Here is a 17,500-nt window from a genome sequence, read left to right on the forward strand (position 1 = left end):
CTAAATTGCTAGTCTTGTAACAAAGTTAGGAAGAATTCTGCACGTCCTCGTTCAGTTTCCGGGCATTGTTGACTTGTGGGGTTATGTTGAACAGCTACTGTCACGTGTGGAACGATCCGTCTGTCGGCCGAGTCTATAGTGATGATTGCACCGCCGGAATCGGGTAGGCAAGGCAGTTTTCTTTTGCCTGATGGCTGTGGTGAAAGAGTTGTTTGGTGGACAAGGCTGAAAGGCATGAGGACAGATACATTCCTCTTTGGTGGAGCTCTCATTGACTTCTTCAAGTTTCACTTTAAAAGGAAATTGAGAGTGGAGAGGGAAGTGCTGTCGTCGACTGCGTTTATTGAATGGTGGGCGAATGCTGCGAAAATGGTAAAGAGTGGATGGTACTTCTCTAAGTGTAGACCTGCGAATCGGAGAGAAGGAATTGGAGAGGGCACTTGCTCCTAGGGTCTCAGGGAAATCTCGGACAGTGGGGTTCCTCGATTATCCCTAGAAGCGTTCTTGTATCAGGAGGGCTACACCTCTATCGTTCCCTCTTTTTTTTTTTACCTTTATATTCTACATTTTGTCCTTCACGTTCTGAGTTCAAATTTCGCTGGGGTCGACTTCGCCTTTCTGATCACAAGCAGAAGTAGTGGGGGAGTATCATAGCCATGTGCTGAGAGGAATTCTTTGGGGTTTTGGATAATTCACTTCTGGAAACATGGTTGTTCCATTCAACATCCTTAAACAATCTTTATCCAGGGACCTTTTGAGCGGAATGGGCTACTCAACCTGAAGAAAATTCTAACTAGGCCCCACCTGCGAGGTCATGCGCTGTTTATCTTGATATGAGATCAGCATGTCACTCACATATGTTTGTGATGCATGTGCCTGGTGTACCCTTATCAGACGAGTAGTCATGATGAGTATACTGAGCTTCATATATTTTACCCCAGTGTCAATTTGATGGTATGTTCTGCTCCCTCACTCTATAACAATAATAACCTAAATATCACCAATAGAATCTGTATTAATATTCCAACTCAAGACAAAAATGGATACACTGATATTGCATTCCGGTATCAATCACTGGATGGCTTGATATCATTGTTGAATTATACATTCAATCCGTCACCTACTTAGTCAAACTATCTGAGCCTTGATTTTCTTTTGGGGAATTCAACTTATTCAGGAATTGGGGGAAGGTCTTTAATCTGAGGAGAGTCATTGGTCACTTCCACATTTTACTACCATTAGTATTCGAGGCCTTGCAAAAAGGTCATGATGTTAAACATTTTCCTGTCACTTTGAACAAAACATAAAATAATTAATAGCCACTCCCTTATTTCTGAAAAGAAACAGAAGTCAGTTGTTCAAGGTTCCTACACGGCGATAATGACATCATTAACTAAACATCAAACCCATGATTGCGACCTACGATCAACTCTCGGAAATAATCACGGCAACAACAACAACCAATTCGTACAGATGTTAAAACTGTGAAGACCTTGAAACCGTGATGCAACTAGGAGTCTTAATGATGAGAAAAAAAAAACTGCATTGGAGAAGATATAAAATCATTAATAAAGAAATGTGATATATATATAGGTATGTGTATATATAATTAACATAAAGATCTAGAGAGGGTAAGAGAAAGCGACTGGATAAACTAACAAACACGGAGACACATCGTACAAATACATGCAAAGATGCCTACAGATATAGACTTACAAAAGCAAACACACACACACATACTAATACGCACATACATTCACATCCACGAAAACACATCTATCTTATCGTTTCTCTTATTGCGTGAATATATTTTTAACACGTGTTACATACACGAGACATCAGCCATGTCAAAGAAGCATCTAATTAAAAGAGAACATTACTACGTTTATGAGAATTGTTCATTCGGGCTGGAGACATTTTAAAATTCCCACGTATTCTCTTGTCTTACTGTGATATCCTCCCTTTACAGAAATAGTTGTTGTTGTTGCTACTTTAATTATTGCTTTTCCTTTTTATGCGATTTTTTAATGTTATTTTTTGTTATTTGTCTTTTCTTTTAATGTTCATCGGAATGATTTTTAATCTTTTTTATCTGGTCGTGATCAACCTGTCGAGGAAAGAAAAAAAAATTGCAAAAACCAGTCAGATGTCGATATCACGTGATGTACTGTTTTAATGAGTTTTCGAACTGGCCTACTTTTGTTTTTTGCATTTTTTTCTTGCTTTTGTTTGTTATTTTCAGTATGAAATAGTTTCTTACAGGTATACTTTCACGTGCAACCGGGGATGAAATAATTATGAAACAAAGTGTTGCTAAAATTCTCTCTAAAAAAAAATAAAATAATGAAAAATTTTTCGTTATCACGTGCATTTTATTCTTTCTTTTTTTTTGATTTTGGCGTATTTTCTTACTTTTGTATTTTTTTTTTTAAATGAACTTTTCAGTTGTAACTTTATTTATTCTGTTGCTTTGTCCCAGAGCAACTCTGATCAAGAACACATTAATAAAGTGCCCTGAATACCCACACACACACGCGCACACACACGCGCGCGCGCACACACACACACACACACACACACACACACACACACACACACACACACACACACTAATCCCTCACCATGTCGCGGTTTATTATTTTCACCTATCGCGTTTTATTATTTAAGTTTACGTCGATTTCTCCGTGTTGTTGTTTAGCATTTACTAAAGGCGGTGCTCCAGCATGGCCGCAGTCAAATGACTGAAACAAGTAAAAGAGTAAAAGAGTATATACAAATTATAAAAATAATTTTTTAAAAATATATACAGTATTGTTTCTACTTCGTGGATTTTCACCTATCGCGGGGTCTTTTGGAACGTAATATCCGCGACAGTCAAGGGATATATATATATATATATATATATATATATATATATATATATATATATATATATATATATTTAATTCAATAATAGGATAAAGTCTTTTATAAGAATTTATCAAGTAGCTAGCATGAAAAAACCTCATAAGGGAAAAATCTATCATTTGTTCCCTAAAATATATCTATTTATATAAGGGCATTACTGTACATGAATGCCTCACGTTAAGAGGGACTCTAAGGTCAAACTACCATAATAAACACAATAAGAAAATGGAGAAAACTGATCAGCAAACAAACAAAATGGACCAATTCTCATCTTTATAGGACATTCGACATTGCTCCATCTACTAGATCGAATGTCCTACGTAGATGACGAATATTATTTTCGTAATTCTTTCGAAAGCACCGACTGGCACTGGAAGCGGAAACAGCCGTAAGGATTGTTATGTCATAGAAATGTTATGCCATATTTTGTATTAAGAAATAATTTACAGACGTGGTCCAATTTGTTTGTTTGTTGATCAAAATTTTTCTCCATTTTCTGATTATTTAAATTTGATTCCTGATAAACTTTTGTTTATTCTGTTGTTACCTGTACCCTATGAGCATAGTGTTCCTGCATACCTATGTCCAGGGATAGCACAGGTAACTGATACCAATGGTAAATACGGATATTTTTTCCCCTTAGTTGGTTATTATAACCGCTAACTCTGCTTAACTTTTATATATATATATATATATATATATATATATATATATATATATATATATATATATATATATATATATATATTATCTTTCATCTTTTACTTGTTGCAGTTATTGTACTGCGGCCATGTTGGAGTGCCACCTTGAGGGATCGTGAAAATCGACCCAGTACTTATGCTTTAAGTCTGGTATTATTTCATCTGCCCCTTTTTCCGATCCGCTAGGTTACGGAGACGTAATGAAACCAACAGTCAATGGTGGGGGAAGAGACACAGCGACAAAGACATACACACATAGACATACGTACGTCAGGTTTCCACACAACTTCCATCTGCTATAATCACTCACAAGGCATTAGTAGAAGACACTTGCCCAAGATACCGCACGGTGAGACTGAACTCGAAACCGCATGTTTGCAAAACGACCTTCTTAAACACGCGGTCGCACGTAAAATGTTGCCATGGGGACACATCTTTCCAAGGAGAAGGTCATAGGCTATATGACAGTTTTATAGTATGAGTATTTTTATGAAATCAGACAAATCATAAATTGCAATTGTATTCATTACGATTTTGTTATGTATACAAAATGAAAAAAAGAAAATTGTATGGAAAATAAATTTCAACTATTCGTAATCTGCATTATTTACTGCCATTGGGTTACTTGGAGCAAGCAAATTGTATTTTTAATATTAAAATTCCTACTGAATGTCATGCTAAATTATTAATGAAGTATATTGGAACTGAATTGAACAATTTTCTTTGTATGACTGTATGGAAATATAAAATATATTTTCTATGGACTAAAATTAATTTTGCACATGTCCTTTAAAAAATGTTTGTCCCATTCTTTTAACCCTTTGCTTGTCCCGTGTATTACAGGACATATTCCCCTAGCGTGCATGCATCATAAGATATACGTTCCCAATTGTTTTTTCAACCACTAGAGTAATTTTGGACTTCTGAAATGTAAATTTAATATTTCTCAGAACGAATGAAACTAAAAGTCTGAAAACAAGCGTGGAATTGCTTTGGACAGGCAAAAAGTTAAAACATCTCACCATAAATCAGAAGTCGATAAAACATTGTGCAACGCATCAGGAGTCGATAAAACAAAAGCATATTGTAAGGAGTGGTGGATTGGCGGATTAGTTACACTGTCGAACACAGTTCTTTGTGTTCTGAGTTCAAATCATGCCATCTCATTAAAGCAGTAACAAATGAAGTAACTGAGATATCTAAACACCTGATTGATTGACTGATTTGATTGATTGATTGGCTGGCGTGTTGGCTGGCTCGTTAGATGGATAGATGAATGGATAGTATCACCACTAAATCACGTTGATTGGCTTGCATACATCAATTAGAGTACACGAATAAACTTTTCCCTTTTCCTGTGCCTGACATAACTTTCTCTCTAACTCCCAGCAGTTTCAAGGACCCTGAAAACTAATAGGGGTCATGGACTCAGCCGTTCTATGTCTGGTTAATCACAAGAACAAAGAAACAAAAAATTGTTTGGTAGTTACATACGCTATCACTTTTTTTTTCCTTTTTACTTAGTCATTTTGCTCCTTTAGATTTTTAATGGTAAGAATCCTGTCATAAATCATATCTGTTAAGTAACATGGAGCAAATCTCCTGGCAATCTTCACACACACACACACACACGCACACACACACACACACACACGCACACACACACACACACACACACACACACACATCTATATCTATCTATCTATATATATATATATATATATATATATATATATATATATATATATACAGAGAGCAAGAGCGAGAGAGGATGACTTGTGGTATTTGTTCATCTCTTCTGTTCTGTGAGTTCGAACACCACCGACCAACTTTTTCTATCATCTTTTAGCCATCAATAAAAAGAATAATTATCCAGTGCAGTAGATTGGCAGAGGTGTTAGAGTTCTAAGTAGAATCCTCTTTGACATATCAGTTGCGGCGATGGGATGAACTTGCATGCATGCGTAACTATTTATCTTTCACAACAAAAAAAAAAACAGTCTTTCCCAGGCCTACATTTTGCAGAAGAACTTTCGTTGCAATTGTTTCTCTAGTATATATATGTGTCTCTGTGTGCAGCTTTGTGTTCTCTGTGTATCTGTGTGTGCCCGTGTGTGTGTGTGTGTGTGTGTGCGTGTGTGTATCTCAGTAAATTGCGCGCCTTTATTATTCATAGGTATTATAGACTGCCTGTACATAACTCGCTCGCCTTTTTTGGACGTACACAAATGAACTATGGGTGGTACTAAAATAAGCAAAGTTATCGAGGGAAATTTTTACATAACACACATTAACTGAAAATATTTATGTGGAAGAGAAAGTTTCAAAGGTCTGGGTCACCAGTTCATGTCCCATCACCAGCACTACACTGTGTGGACAGATTCAGATACTTAACTTTCACTTGTCCTGTTCAGTTAGTTATATAATTTGTAGGTTTAGTTCAGCCGCAGGTCAGCGCTGATCGAATAGACATACGATCAAAGACGTTCTTGACCGTCACAACCCTTGTTATCTAATAAATAAATTATCCAGGACTATTCGGCAATGTACGCTTCCGCTTCTTTTTTAAACGGCGTTGCGTAATGTGTATATCTGTCTGTCTGTCTGTATGTATGTATGTATGTATGTATGTATGTATGTATGTGAGTAAGTATATATATATGCCTGTCTATCTGTCTGTCTGTCTGTCTGTCTGTCTGTCTGTCTGTATGCATGTATGTATGTATGTTTGTATGTATGTATGTATGTTTACATGTATGTTTGTATGTATGTATGTATGTTTACATGTATGTATGTATGCATGTATGTTTGTATGTATGTTTGTATGTATATATGTATGTATGTATGTGAGTAAGTATATATATATATATATATATATATATACCTGTCTGTATGTATGTATGTATGTTTACATGTATGTATGTATGTATGTATGTATGTATGTATGTTTGTATGTATTGAGTGGTAAATCAAAGAAAGGGTTGTTTTCGTATTCGAATGAAGTTAATATAATGTATTTATGTATTGAATGTGTGTTTGCTCGAGAGAGCAATTGAGAACGACGAATATAATTAATGCATCTCCCGCTACATAATTTTATGCATTATACACACGGTTGCGCTAAGTATATTTCATTCCTATTGTCTTCCGTGTGAATAGGAAGAACTAAAAGCTGTTGGGATCTGATTAAGGTGACTTAAGTAGGGTCAAGTTCTGTCTGTTGTCAGTTGTCAAACTTGTCTTGGAATATGTTGATTGTTTAAAGAGTGAAGAAGACAAGAGTGTATCTCCCACATTATTCCTTTTTTCTACACATCTATCTATCTATCTATCTATCTATCTATCTATCTATCTATCTATCTATCTATCTATCTATCTATCTATCTACCTACTTACCTACCTACCTAACTAACTAACTAACTAACTACCCACCTACCTACCTATCTACCTAACTAACTATCTAACTACTTACTTAGCTATCTGTTTATCCAGTTAGCTTCCACTACTGTTTTATTCGCTAGCTTTATTAATAAAGGCGATGATTGACAATTTTTTTTTTCAAGGCAGAGAAATTACATGCTTCTGAATAGTGATAACAGGTGATGAAAAATGTGTCTTTTCTGACAATGTTCAACGCAGACAAAGATAAATCTCCACAACCTCTCTCAAAGGCTGAGCTCCATTGAAAGAATGTTATGTTGCGTGTGTGTGGAATCACTGCAGTATTGTTCATTTTGAGTTTTTAAACCGCTATCAAACACTTAATGCCGACTCATACTCTCATCAGCTGCAACGTCTGCATGAAAATATTTTAAGAAAATGTCCTGCACTCGTTAATTGTGTGAAAATGCCTTGCACTCGAAACATTGTGATTCTTTATGATAACATAAGACTACATTCAGTAAGAATCATGCAGGCTAAAATATTGGATTTGGGCTGGTCTGTTCTACCCCATCCACCATATTTACAAGACCTTGCATCAATTGATTTCTATCTGTTTCGCTCTCTGCAAAATGATCTAATGGAGAAAAAATTTCCTCAAGAAGATCAGGTGAAAATGTATGTGGAAAACTTCTTCATGTGGAAGCTAGATGAATTTTACTAGAGAGGAATCAAAAAGCTACATGATAATTTGTAAGAGGTCATTCAAAACAATTGCAAATATACTGACAAAATAATTCTTCGTAAAATGTTTTTCATGAGAAGAGGTATTTAACAAAATAGGAAGCTATTTATGACTCAAACCCAATGTATGTGTGTGTGTATACATACATACACACACACACACATTGACATACACATATTTGTGGAATTTGGTTACGACTTCCCTTTGACACAGTAATAAAGTGACGTCATCCATAAACCTGGATTTTGTATTTTGAGCCAAGTTATTTTTCTTCCTTTTTTCTTTCTTTTAAAATTCAAAAGCCATACATTATATTAATGCATGCTTGGCTGACAAATTAAAAAATAACGCTATTAAATTTCTTCTGCATACAACATTTAGAAGTGACTCACATACTTTTTATCAACAATTTATTTAAACATTGCTTTAAAATTATCCAGCGAAGAAAAATTGTGTTAAACACCAAATATTTTGTTACTTTAGCGAAAAGAAGAAAGATAAAAGTGAAAGTTTATTGGAGTAATCCTCAAAACCGTGATATCTGCAAATACCCAACTGAATCTAAGAAGTACTTTAAGATTTAACACATTTAGCCATGCACACTACATATCGTCAAGTCAGGTCTGATGCAGAAGCATACACCGTTGCAGTGCGTTGCTGCATTCATCATTTGTCGGTATATTCCCGGCCTCTGCCGGGTGACATGTCAGGCACAGTCCCAGTCAGTTAGCATGTCTGCAAGATGCCTCCTCAGCTGCCGAGACCATGTTGCATGTGATCAACTAACACGAGCAGTCAACCCATCCTGATCCTCGGTGAAAAGAACACGGTAGGCAGAGTCTAACTCGGAAAATCAAGCAACATGACAAAAACAGCCAGAACCGGCGCTTCTAAATCATATACTTAACAGAGGGTGTATCTCAGTTTCTGTGTAGGGCCGTTAGTTGGATACGAAATCCGATTAATGGTAACCCAACATCCTGCGAAGTGTCCTGGTAGTGAAGGAGTTCAGACGGTTCCTGAGGGCCCCAGACTGTGTCCAAGTTTCACAACTATAGAGCAAGACAAGGAGAGCCAAGGATCTAAAGACCCAGACCTTTGTCCCCCTGTACAGATATTGGCAACGCCAAACACGCTTGACTAATGAGTCCACGACTGCAGCAGCTCATCCTAGTCTTTTTAGGACTTCAGACTCGCAGATAATGCCACTACGAATCTCTGCCGAGATAAGTGAAGCGGTCAACAACTTCAATATTCTCACTCACTACAGGAGATGAGGTGGAGTTCTCCAAGAAGCCACATGTATTTAATTCTCCTTCGGGTTCAGGTTATTCGATAATTCCTTCACGGAGACAGTGTTTCTTACGTCTAGTAGCTTTCAGCCGATCTTGTCTCCCCAAGTTCTTATAATTTTACCAGTTAGCGGTGACCCAAACAATGACACAGACATACAGGCAGACAGATAGATAGACAGACAGACAGACAGACAGACAGACAGACAGATAGACAGATAGACAGATAGATAGATAGATAGATAGATAGATAGATAGATAACAATGTAGTAAATGTAGAATGACTCTAAGAAGTCTGGCAATGCTCTTATTATGCAGTGCTAACGTCTACGATGTTGATGATGATGACGATGAAGAGGAGAAGAGGATGAGGCGGGGAGGGAAAAGAGATGGTTGGTGTAGAAGAAGAGATGGAGATGGTGCACGAAGAATCAAATTCTAAGAAAAGAACAAATCAATTAAATGATATGGGAATATATTTAAATAATGAAATAAGTTTCGACCTTCAAACATGAATGATTATCTGCAGAGGATATAAATATATCTCACTATTTCGTATCGTATGAGCCGGCAAGGGAGGCAGCTGTACGTTCACTCGACATACTAGATATAGCAGTCAAATGTCCTTTAAACCGAACTCTCTGCTGGATTTTAAAGAAAGCAGAAAATGGAACACCTTTTACTTAATGTATTCCAGGCATCTTGGCAACGTTGGAAAAAAAACGACATGGTAACGTCTGGAATGCCTTTGATCACAGGTCTGCTCGATCGAGTTTGGCCTGGGGTTAAACAACAGCAAAGTCTGCTACTACTGCAGTGAAGCACTTTGCATACTTTACAATGCCTCTATATAATGCACATTTGTTTAACATCAATTACTATCAAGATACGAAGAAATAATTGATAATCTGTCTATCTATGGAAAACTTGGCAGATCCGTCTATTTTTTCCATTATTTTTTTTCTTTCAAACAATGCAATCATAACTTAATAAATAGATTTTACAATATATCATGTTATATATTATATGATAATATATTATGTATGAAGATTTGAATTCTTTACATTATATTATATATGGAAATTTGAATTTAATATCAGCTCTTACCATTCACTATGGTCTTGGCAACAATTACTTAGGATTCTTTCAACGTCATCTTTATTCTGCTCCAGTTTTTTTTTTTATGGATGAACGCTTTTTTATGCTTTAAGCAGATACAATTAAATTGTTTGATAGCGATGATGATGATTATACTGGGAATGGTAGGAACATGGTTATTATAATGGTTATGGTGAATAATATCATTATGATTACGACAGAGAATAAGCATCAACATGGCGATGGTCAGCGTTGTCTTCAGACTCACGAGCGCGATGGTGACGACGACGACGACAATGACGATTAAATTGAGAATGAAGAAGATGAAGAGGATAATCATTATCTGACTTAAAATGACGATGGTGATGACAACGACGACGATGACAATGATAAGGATGAGGACGACGAAGACAAAGGCGATGAGCATCATCGTCAGACTCACGATGGTGATGATGATGATGACAAAACAATGATAGGGAGGAGGAGATGAGAAAACGATGTGTGGGTGGAGGAAGACGAAAACACAGAAGAGGTTAGGAGGAAAAGGGGGGAAACTAGAATGAGTATTAAGTGTTGCTACTTCTTTAAATGAATGTTGACATTGAAAGGGTTTCAAATGGGAATTTGTAATGTTGTTAGTTCGAGGTATTTCCGAAAGTCATTAGCAATATAAGTGAAGCTAAATATAAATGATTGCTAAGAAATTGCTAACGTATGGCGATGGACACGAACAGCAAGTAGAGCAATAACTAACAATAGTATTAACCACACTAGGAATGAAACACAGTAATAATTAACCAAAGTCATAAGTGTCCACAGAAATAACTGACCATAGTGGTAACAATACTGATAATTAAACATAGCAGTAATTAACCATAGTAATAATTAACCGCAGTAATGATTAATCACAGTAATAACTGACCATAGTGGTAACAATAGTAATAATTAAACATAGCAGTAATTAACCATAGTAATAATTAACCACAGTAATGATTAATCACAGTAATAACTAATTAGTAATACGTCGGTCATAGCGACGACGGCAAGCTGGCAGAATCGTTAGCAATCTGCGCAAAAATGTTTAGCAGCATTACGTTCGTCTTCATGTTGTGAGTTCAAATCCCACTGGGCTCGACTTTTCTTTTTATCTTTCCGGGGTCGATAAAATAAGTACCAATTGAGCACTGGGGTCGATGTAATCGACTTAACCCGTCCCCCGCAATTACTGACCTTGTCCTAAAATTTGAAATCAATATTTTATCCATATTAATATTTAGTAATTAGCTATATTAGTAATAATGGTTTCAAATTTTGTCACAAGGGCAGCCATTTTGGGGGAGGAGATGTGTCGATTACATCGACCCCAGTATTCAACTGATACTTAATTTATCGACCCCGAAAGGATGAAAGCGAAAGTCGACCTCGGCGGAATTTGAACTCAGAACGTAGCGACGGTCGAAATACCGCTAAGCATTTAGTCCGGCGTGCTAACGAGTCTGTCAGCTCGCTGCCTTTACTATAACAGTAATAATAACAATAATTGACCACAATGACAGTAATACACTAGTAATCTTTTATCCTTTATTTGTTTCAGTTATGGGACTGCGGCCATGCCGGGGCACCGTTTTGAAGAGTTTAGTCGAACAAATCGACCCCAGTGAATGCTTAAAAAAAAATAAAGTCTGGTGCTTATTCTATTGGTCTTTTTCCTAACTGCTATATTACAGTGACGTAAACAAACCAACAACGCTTCTCAAGCAATGGTGGGGAACAAACACAACCATATACACATACATACATGCATACATACATACATACATACATGCATACATAGACATATACATATATATATGATATATATATACACACATATATATATAAACATATATGTATGTCAGTATATATACATACATACCTACATACATACATACATATATATATATATATATATATATATGTATGTATGTATGTATGTATGTATGTATGTATGTATGTGTATACAGACACACAAATATATATATATATATATTATATATATATATATATATATATATATATATATATATATATATATATATATATATATATATATATATATATATATATATATATTCTCTCTCTATTTTCTTGTGTTCCTTCCTGTTGAAGAGCGTAGGCTCGAAACGTAAATGACTTTGTCACCTTCCCGAGCGTTAAACTAATACTAGTTTTTCCACCTTCCAAATCCGCTTACAAGCCTTTGCTCGGCTGGAGGCTATAGTAGGAGACACTCGGTCAAAATGTCACGTAGTGGGACCGAACCCGATATCATGTAGTTGGGAAGCAAACCTTACGTCACAGCCCGCCTGCGCCTATCAAATTTGTACACTGAATAGCCGTTGGCGTCACTCTTTCTTTAATACACAATGTCCGTCAGTATATCTTCGTGGCTTTAAGGTGGCGAGCTGGCAGGAAGGTCAGCATGCCGGTCAAAATGCTCAGCGGCAATTCGTTCGTCTTTACGTTCTGAGTTCGAATTCCACTGAGGTCGACTTTGCCGTACATCCTTTCGGGGTCGATAAAATAAGTACCAGATGAGCACTGGGATCGATGTAATCGACCAAACCCCTCTCCTTAAAAGCTCTGGCCTTGTGCAAAAATTTGAAACCAATATATCTTCGTGACTGGCAGTCACTGTGTATATTTAGAAGGTCTCTGTTGCACCTCTACCCATCATTGAGTTCGTAATTCATTGCTGAGAGAATGGTGGCGGAGTATCTCAATATGAATACAACTTAGTTATTGTTCCTTTCGTTTTGTCTGGTTCTTTTTTATTGTAGTCTTTCCCAACTTCGCCCATAATTTATTTCTAGTTATAGTTACAATTAACCTTAGCAGTTACTAACCATAGTAATAACAGTATCAGTAATTCATATATATACATATACATATATATGTGTGTGTGTGTGTGTGTGTGTGTGTGTGTGTATGTATGTATATATATGCATGTACATATCTATATTTCTGTATGTACATACACCCCCCCCCCACACACACATATATATATATATATATATATATATATATATATATATATATATATATATATATATATATATATACACATGCATAGTACGACCGGATCGTCTAGGTTTATAAAATGTTTGCGCAACCGGGAACAGAAACAAGACGTAATCTTCATGCATGACATCACATGACATCAAACATAATCATAAAACAAATAACTGATGTAATCTCGGTGCGGTCTGCGCTAATTCCCAACGGGGAAATAGAAATCAATTCGATATTGACAAATGTACCAGACACATCATAAAAACAGAAGAAAAGGGAAGAGGAAAGTCTCTTTTGCCAGACGGAAAAAAAGTTGTAACAATAATAGATTTAAGGTGAAACTATAAATGTTTCGGATTGGGTTGCTACAGACTGGGAAACTCAGAAGGAAAGGAATTACGAGTGAAGTTGCAAAGTCTATACAATAAGAAAAAAAAACAAACAAGACAAAACAACCTGTGTGAAGAGATCAATAAATGAGTTAGTCTCATATTGATTTCTTCATACTCAGCGATAGATAACGGGTAGAGTTGCAACGATGCAGGGTAGAGGTACAACAAGAACTTTCTAAATATTCATAGCGAATTTCAACTATGAAGATATATTGGTGTAGTTTTCTATATTTAGGAAAGAGTGAAGCGGACGGCTATTGAACATCATAAATTTAGTAAGGCTGAATATTGCAATACTAATTTGTTATTAGTGGAGAAGAGAATCTTTTATGCAACTAGAAATGTGTTAGGAGAATGCAATCGAGAACAAGGAATTCAAGCAGAAGACACTGAAAATTGTTGCCTGAGCAAGTTCTCAGGCAAGCAGAAGGCGTTATTTAAAGCAGAAGGCGTTATTCAAGATGGATGAATGACATTATTTAAGATGCCATTATAAAAAGGGGAAAGGAACACATAGTTGCACAACATCCTTGAATTAGAGCAAACCCCTGTTGGAAGTAAACGTGTATAAAAGCCAACAAATCGGATACTACAAAATAAAAGAAAAATGTTATTGTTTAACGGGAAACCTTGTCAAGATGACTCAGAATGATTACGAAATGAATCGTGGTATGTTAAGAAACAGTTGCACTACGAATAGCGAATGAGATTAAAAATTAATTCAAACTAGCACCAACCACAAATCGAAATGTTTCGTCCAAGAACTTGCTCCTCGTTCTTTGTGCAAGCGATCCCTCTTGGTCATGCTATTATTTTTTAGAAATTACAACTGCTGGAACAGATGTCTGTTAAAGACAGTAAAAAAAAATATAACAGTTAGTAAAATTTTCACGGCATTGTCATTAACTTTTTCAGTGCAGGTGCAAAAGATGTTGCGGTAGATGACACTGGTGGAGTTGGTTGATTGTTGGAACGTCGCCGCCGCCGTCACAAATTCTTGACTCGGAAATACAGAAAAACGATCGTTTTTCTCTTCTCTAATGTTTCAATAAAGGATACGTGGTGAAATATTTCTACCTACACCGCATTCTTAAGTTTGTTTATGCATTCTTAATATAATCTTTATTCTATTCATTTCGAAGGTTTTCTTTTCTTTTTTACTGTAGTTACAATTGAATTTGTGTTTTCCAGTTGTTGTTAATAGTTGTTGTTTAACGGTTATGGATTTGTTATTGTTTTATTATTATTATTTTTGTTACTGTTTCTTTAAGTGAGATTGATATAAGCTTTTGTGCTTGTCAGCCTTTCTTCCGTTGATCATGATTTTGTTCACACATTCACAAATATCGTTCGACTTATTCTATGCAGTTTTATGACAAGCATTTAACTTGTCTTACTATATCTATTGTATAACTTGTATGAGATTCTTGCCACACCTATCATTTTTATATAACAACGTATTTATATATTCTCACACGTCTTGTAAACATTTTTTAACACGTGTTTATGCATGAATTGTAACTGGTAGCAAAATAAATTATATAATAATAATAATAATAATAATAATAATAATAATTTTTTGAGACAAAAAAAACTAGAACAACACTGTACAAATTCAAATATATGGTACCCTAGGCATAACACCTACATGAACTTCTAACTTGTTGTCTCTTGAGGTCTCTGGGTGAGACTTGGATCCAACTTGTACAAATGGAAAGCAAAAGGCAAACATAAAATAATAATAATAATAATAATAATAATAATAATTGTTGATGAGCTCACAGAAGAAAATATCTCCTGGTTGGTGGCAACGGTTCTCTTTCATATAGAGGTCAAACCCAATATTCTGCTGGTCTAGAGGTTGCAGAAGTAAAATTGGTCAGACCAGGGGATGGAACTACCGATCCAAACGGATCACATAATCTATCCTGTACATAACCAACCATTGAGGGTATAAAGCTATGGTTTCTCTTATGTGGTGACGCAAACCATTTCAAGACTTTTTGTACACTGCAAAGAAGGCGAGACAGATCAGCACTTCTGCCGACACCATCACCACAACAGCAACAACGCCAACAACATCAATGACCGTTACTCTATCGCAGTTCCTGGTTTCTTGTCACTATCATGTTCTTTGTGTATCTTTGAAGAGGGGCATAGTAATGGAAACTGTAAAGCAACAGAGTGAATGGCCATCTTCGATTAAATTAATGTGTATGAGCGTATGTATATATCAATGTACATGCATAATGCATTTTATATGCTTGTATGTGTGTATTATATATATGTGTGTGTGTATGTGTGTGTGTGTGTGTGTGTGTGTGAATATAGACAGACAGGTAAATAAATAGACAGAAAGATAGATAGTTAGAGAGAGAGAGAGAGAGAGAGAGAGAGAGAGAGAGAGAGAGAGAGAGATAAGTAGGTTATCATATTAAATAAAGTTAACATCTTCTTAATCCTGATGTCCAGATTGCAGATTTCTTCGAGTGCCCAGTCTAGGATCCCAAATGGTACTGACATTGCAAAAGCATTATGTGACATGGTTTTATTGAATGCAAACAACTCTAACTTCCATAGCTTCCGAAGGCTAATGAAATATTCCTTTGTCACTCCAACTTTACTCAAAGGTATTTGTAACATTCATCAGGGGAAATAGTCAGGCTGTTGGTATCTATATTCTTTGCCTGGTCCATTATCGTTCTTCGTTTGGTTATCAAATATGAACATTTTGACCAAATTCTATTTCTGTGTCCCTTGAGAAAGTCGTGACCAGTTCTGTCTTTGCCTTCATACCCTTCCATAGTTCAAGTTCTTCACATTACATCGATGTAATTACTGGTACACAGATACAGACACACACACACACACACACACACACACACATACACACACACACACACACACAGAGAAACGTCATATTTGTAAACTATATTAGGAACACATTTGAACTTAATAGACATTAGCTTTCTAATTATGACATATTTATTTTTAAAATAGACACTATAAATAATGTTTAGCGATATATTTATACTGCTGATAAGAAACTTGATTGTGAATTTATTGACAATTACTTTACAAACTTAGTAATGCAAAGCAATGTTATAACTTAGTGATAATTATCTGGCGATTTATTTAAAAGTATTCCATTAACAGACAATACGTTCTGTCTATAGGTAAGGTTTGAGTAGTACGTGTGCACGTCGAAGTTAGTGTAGTTCTGGAAGATATACTGCTTTGCTCTCACCTGGTTTTGTTTATGTACAATAGCTGCGCATCACTACCGTCACAGAATCAAATCCTACGGAAATTTAACACGTATCTTTGAGTTTATAACGTGCGTGTTTCTCTTGTGTATGCGTGTTTGTGTGTGTGTCTGCGCGCCTTTGTATGTATGTGCGTCTGTGTGTATATATGTATGAATATGCTTCCGTATGTGGGTGTGTCTATGAATACGTGTCTCTATAAATACATGTTTCCATAAATACACACACGCATATGCATATGAGTTTGTATATACGCACACACACACACACACACACACACACACACACACACACACACACACACATATATATATATATATATATATATATATATATATATATATATATATATATATATATATATATATAATTATATATAAAGGGCATTAACTGTGTATTAATGCCTCACGCTATCGAGGGACTAAATAAGTAAAAAAACTACCAAAAGTAAGCAACATATTTACCGAAAGTGAGGGAATGCAGCTTTTCAAAATTTATCTCTTAAAAACATTTAACTCAACGGTAGACTACTGGTTTCTCAATCAAATACAGAAAAAACTGTGAAGTAACCTGTATTCTTTTGTTCATCAGTACACGTATGGTCAAGATATATATATATACACATATATAAGTGCATGCATATTTTGACACACATTTTCATATTTCT

This window comes from Octopus bimaculoides, chromosome 18 (assembly GCF_046866305.1).
Source record: "Octopus bimaculoides isolate indiv1 chromosome 18, ASM4686630v1, whole genome shotgun sequence".
In the NCBI taxonomy this organism is placed as follows: domain Eukaryota; kingdom Metazoa; phylum Mollusca; class Cephalopoda; order Octopoda; family Octopodidae; genus Octopus; species Octopus bimaculoides.